We start from the raw sequence: 5,930 nt of genomic DNA, 5'->3' as shown, positions 1-5,930 counted from the left end.
AAGATGCTAGCCGCCCTCGAGGGAAAGTTGCTAGTGGGAGACGCCGTTCGTTGAAAGAAATAGATCTCCCCTATCTTCCCGTAGTTGGGACAAAGACTGTTTATCTGTTCGAAGGACTTTAGGTAACTAGATATTAGTGTTTATAACGGCCCTCAGGCTAGCTGATCACGTACTGTGGAGAGACATCGACATCTGGCAATCATCTTTCTCGAAGAATAGGAACTGCGTGTGGCCACGGGACAGAGACCGTTGGAATGTTTACTGTCATGTGTCGCCAGAGATATTTCTTTTAAGGAGAGCTATAGAATTACTTCATACCTTTGTTAGGCAAAACGTTCATCCCTTGACCGCGGCTACGTTCGGCGACTGGCTATCGCCTCGAGCCCAAGCTCATTATCACAAATCTTGAACAAATACAATCGGATCGAAAGACGACAATTGTTTAATTACGCCTATGATAGAATCTAGACTACGGTGTTAAGGGATTTTCCCGGGGTTCCAAAGGGAGGACTCCGATGTCCTTTCATCTCCGACATATAAATTAGTTGTTTTTATATATGTATATGTATCCTAGAAATTGAAATATTACTTTTGATTGTAGAAAATCAATGGCACTCCTAGCTTCGTCACTTTTTTCATAGTGATGCATGGTCGCATTAATTTTGTCAGCAAGAAGATTTTTTATTCCATCTTGAAGAGCATAAGCTGCAATCCCAGCGATCAGTTCCAAGACAAGAACTAATGAAAGCGATACTGCGAACTATGCAATTATAGTAATATATTTTTATTATTTGTTACATATTAAATGAGAAATAAACAAATTAGTATTAGATAAATAAATTTAATAACGGATAAAATTGTTCCAGCAAAGTCGAAATATATAAAACAGAAAGAGAGATAATATAAAATTTATCAAATTTTAATATACGATACCTTCACATAATACAGAAAAAGAAATATTAGGATGCTCACCACAAGAACCATACAGGTGCTCTCTCTAAGAGCTCCGCAACAACCCAGGAAAGCTATTATAAAAACAAATATCCCAACAACGATTAAGAGGGTTGCTGGAGAAAAATAGCTAGGATCCAAAAAATGGGAGAAATCTTCATATACAGCATAAATTGTTGTTCCAATGGATATTATCATTATCCCCGTTAACTATAAATAAATAATTTCTATTATAATTTTATAAAAAAAATGTAGGATTTGTAAATTAATATCTGGGTCTATAACATAATATTATAATAATATAAGTGAAAAATATTACTGGAGAAAATTAAATTATTTTTATATTTTTATTTTAAATTACGAACTTCTATTCCATATATAGATAATTAATTGCAATAACTATTTTACTAAGAATTATTAAAGCATTCATAGTAGTTGAGTACTCTATCAAATTGTTACTTATATACATATATATAATGTATTTTCATATCAATGAAATTGAACGTAAAATTCCTAACTGATACTTAAAAATGTGCACACATTGGTATTTTATATAGATAAAGATAAATACATGATTGGATTTCAATATTTCATATATATTTGTTAATTTTTAACGTCAATGACAAAGTATTTGGCATTGTTGATATTATTATAATGTCGCCGATGATAATATCAATTCTTTATGTTCCAAATTTTTTTATTTTTAATATGATTTAAGTAGACACACCCGTACAAAGTAGAGTCGAGTAGAGTCGAGTCATCGTCGAAAGGGCTTTCATTGGAACCGACAATTAAGGTATGATGTAACTCCTTTACTATAATACAGCTCTATCTAATTTTATTATAATCACATCCGTGCTTTATATAAAGTACATCTTTCGTTAACATGAAAAGTTTATATTCTTACAAACATTCATTGTTCGTACTGAATTTTAAGAAATGTAAGATATTAAAGCATTTGTTCGCTATCGAGAAATATCTCACAATTTTCAACCAAATAATATTTCTCAAACTTGTTCCAATTACTCAATAATAATTTTTAAGTGTAAAAGAAGTAGCAGTATTTTCTAAATAAACGTTCGATAGGAAAAAGAAGAAAATTGTCGAAACGACGTTTCGCTTCTTCCTCACCCCCTCCCACCCTCCCGCCCGCCCTTAAACAACCGCCATTTCCACCACTGGACTTTACACGGTTCCTGCCTGATGTTAGTCTCCCTGATGATATTCGCTGGGATGGCGCAGCATCCATGGTACGTCCTCTGTTTCTCCGCTTCGAACGGTGAGTCGCATGCATTTCTGTTCCTCCGGTCACCCAATCATGTCGTAGGATGAAAGGTCCGAATCGGCACGGGTGACTGGTTGTATTACGTAGAATTTTTTGCGAGCATAGTGACCGCGGGTATTTTTTATACCCGTGAGTAGTAACATTCTTTTTTTAAATTTATTAGTTTAGGATAGGTCTTGTTGCACAGCGCGATTATAATAATTAATTCTTTAATAATTAGTTTAAACATATACACTTGAGAATATATTCGTGTTATTTATAAATATGCATGTTAATATTCCGTATGAATATTTGCAAATGGCAAATATCTACACGAATATATCTGTTTGACATAAATATACTTGATCTTAAGCAATGAATTAATCGTGACAATATTAAGTCACGTTCGTTTATTTCACTTTGGCTAGAATTTAAAATATGAGTTAAAATTCATTTTTTCTCGTACAAGAATGTGTGAAATTTTACGTGCAAGAAGACACTTCGCGACAGGCGGATTTTTGAATCAAAGCAATAATTTTGAACACTGCTTCTGCACTTTCGAGTATATGCTTTGATAAAGAGATCGCCTGAGATTATTTCTTTCTTAGTAATATATTTAGAGTCAATTATTGCACTTGATTGAGCCTCGACGATGTATTAGTGTATCGTGCACACTTTCTACTTTGATGATTCATCATAATATTTTATCAATTTTCATAACTTAATTATAAGCATATACCATTATTCAATAATTAATTATTAAATATATAAATCTAATATATTCTTACACGCACAAGTTTGTTTTACTTTCAAATATAAGATCATGTTACAGTAATAAAAATTTTAGAATTTATACATCAATTAATAGCAAAGTAAATAATAATAATAAATTATTTTCTATTAAAGAAATTTCTCTTTTCATGATAGTTTCGCTATTGATTCTCAAAGACCATTGTAAATTGCTTACGATGTTTGAATCATTGAAATATATTTATTAATAATTGTATGAATAATTAAGTAATATACCGTAATGATATTCTTACTAAACAATATTTTGTTTAATAGTAGCAGCTATACTCATGTAATATAAAAGCTTTTCATTAAGAACATAATCATATCCGTAATTGTTACTGAACATTGTTTTAAATATATTCTCTATTTCTCAATTTCATCAATTTCACTGTTTGAATAAGATAAATTTGCGCGCGCTCGTGCCTACGAAACTCGAGCGTTCCTATTGGCGGAATATATTGCGAAGTGAAATTGAGCGTTCCTATTGGCGCAATATATCGTGATGTCATATCGAGCGCTCCTATTGGCTGGAAAGTCGTAGTTTCAACCGGGTGACATACTCGTGAAAGTCGTGCTGCGTAAATTCGTCTTGTCGAGCGTTATCCTGTTTTTGGTACCTTCGTTTCGATTTTATCAACGATTCTGCGCTTCTATCTGGTTAATTCAAATAGTAAGTTCGTATTTAATCGTTTATTGATTGTAATTTTAGTAAAATTATATTGTATCGCGAAATTTTCTTTTACTTTTGTCATTAACTGCGTATTTGGCAATTTGCAGTTACTGATCGTTTTTATTACCGATCTTTGAGGTAGAATTTGGGTTCTATTTTTACTTTATTTCACAATAATTGCTTTATTATTGATTTTTTATACATTTATCCTTAACTGTATTTCTGATAGGGGTTAGTTTAAAATTATCGATAATTCACATTACCGGCTTTTACTATAATTTGTTCTGTTATTGCAAATTATTGGTTTTGTCGTACATTTATTTGAAATTGTTGTTTTTTTTTTTTGTGTAGATTATTGGCTGGACACATGACTGAAAACACTGAAAGAATACGCATCACAGACGCCACAAGCGATCAACAATCGATAATTCGAACTGAAATAAGATGAACGTCATAGATGATTATTAATAAATCGAATCGTTGATTTTTATGCCGATTTAGCAATGATGGACGTATTATAACAAAGCAGAGGTACGTATACGACTATTTTCTCTTTTTATTGGATCAATAGTAATCGATATTTGCTAAATAATTGCTATACAGCTTACGATTGGCATATAATAACATCATTTTATAAATAATTGCATAATTTGTTGAAAATATTAAGATGAAACAAAAAGAGGTTAAAGAAATCACATTTGAAACTGTTCACATATAAAAATGTTTCGGGTATATAGATTATCGTTATTAATCGGATATACTATTAATTAATTAATTAATGATTTTATATTAATATATAACAAATTATGCAACACATTTAATTGTTATTAGAAAACAATCTATTTGTATAGTAATTAGATTTTAACACAATTTCAATTTTTATTGTTATTAATATTTCAAGTTTGAATAGAGTTTTATTTTTCATTACCTTAGACTTTTTTAACAATATATTATTTTTATTTATTATATATTATTTTATTATTAACGATATATTATTTTTTAAGAACAAATTATGATATTTCATATGTTTTGTTTTAGTTTCTCATAATTTCTACTTTTTCCTGTGCTTTGGGAAGGACGCAGTGATGCTTCAAAACTAAGCATGTAAGAATCTTTGCATATTGTACTCCAATTAATTTTATTCCTTGTATTTTGCTATAATTATTCGCAATAAAAAAAGCAAGTCTGATTTTATACTTTAATATCAGAATTTCAGTTGTTACAGTAATTAAAGTTCACTAACAATTTAATTTTCCTATTGTTATTAAAGTTTAAGGTTATCATAGAATTTCATATTACGTTATTTAACATTTTTTGCTGAATCATTAAGTTTCAAAATAAATTATTCACGCATGTATTATTTATATATCTATAAGAAGACATATGTTTTGTTAAAGGTTTATCACTCCTTCCTCTTCCTCCTGCTTCCTGGAAAGGACCTAGTGGTGTTTCAGAAGTTAAGAATGTAAGTAATATGTAAATTATTTAATTCTATTGCTATATATTTCAATTTGCTACTCCTAATTTGAATATTGTCATTAAAATTTTAATAGAGATTAATAGACATTAATCCTCCACTGCTTTAAATTTTCCAATTAATTAACGTCATATTATATTATAATATAATACAAGCAAATATAATATAATATAAGTAATAATATAAAATATAATATAGTATGACTAAATTATAATATTCCATGCATTGTTACAGTTTTTTCCATGATGGGATTGGATTGCGTGACTCCTCCTTGATAACGGTCTTCACGACAACTTTCCCTGGGCTACCATAACATCGATGACTACGCTCCTCGCATCTTATGGTGAGTCGCATGCATTTTTGTCCCTCCGGTCACTCAATCATGTCGTAGGACGAAAGGTCCGAATCGACACGGGTGACTGGTTGTATTACGTAGAATTTTTTGCGAGCATAGTGACCGCGGGTATTTTTTATACCCGTGAGTAGTAACATTCTGTTTTTAAATTTATTAGTTTAGGATAGGTCTTCTTGCATATCGCGTTTTTGTTTATGTTAATTACATGATATACTGAAAAATTTTATATTAACAATATTAATAATACTACTAACTGATATTACTAACTGATATCACTTTTAAAGTTGGAGTGTATTAAAAATGTATATCTAGAGAGAGTTGTAATGATTTAATTAAATGTTTCGTAGTGATGAAGTCGGATGCCCTCCGACTTCGTTGCATTAAAAATTGCGATTATTACATATTTAATAATAACGATAAT

The 5,930-nt window shown here is 30.3% G+C and overlaps 1 long non-coding RNA gene across 1 annotated transcript; it reads left to right on the top strand.

The window, feature by feature from the left end:
• Positions 1 to 636: 636 nt before the first annotated feature.
• Positions 637 to 1,064, top strand: LOC138189494 (uncharacterized). Its single transcript, XR_011176057.1, has 2 exons — positions 637 to 773; positions 867 to 1,064. It is a non-coding gene; the product is annotated as an uncharacterized LOC138189494 (long non-coding RNA).
• Positions 1,065 to 5,930: the final 4,866 nt, after the last annotated feature.

Source organism: Bombus flavifrons, unplaced genomic scaffold, assembly GCF_040668555.2.
Source record: "Bombus flavifrons isolate JBK064 unplaced genomic scaffold, iyBomFlav1_principal scaffold0084, whole genome shotgun sequence".
Taxonomy (NCBI): Eukaryota; Metazoa; Arthropoda; class Insecta; order Hymenoptera; family Apidae; genus Bombus; species Bombus flavifrons.
Note: the sequence above shows the minus strand (reverse complement) of the source record. Positions and strands in the feature narration are given on the sequence as shown.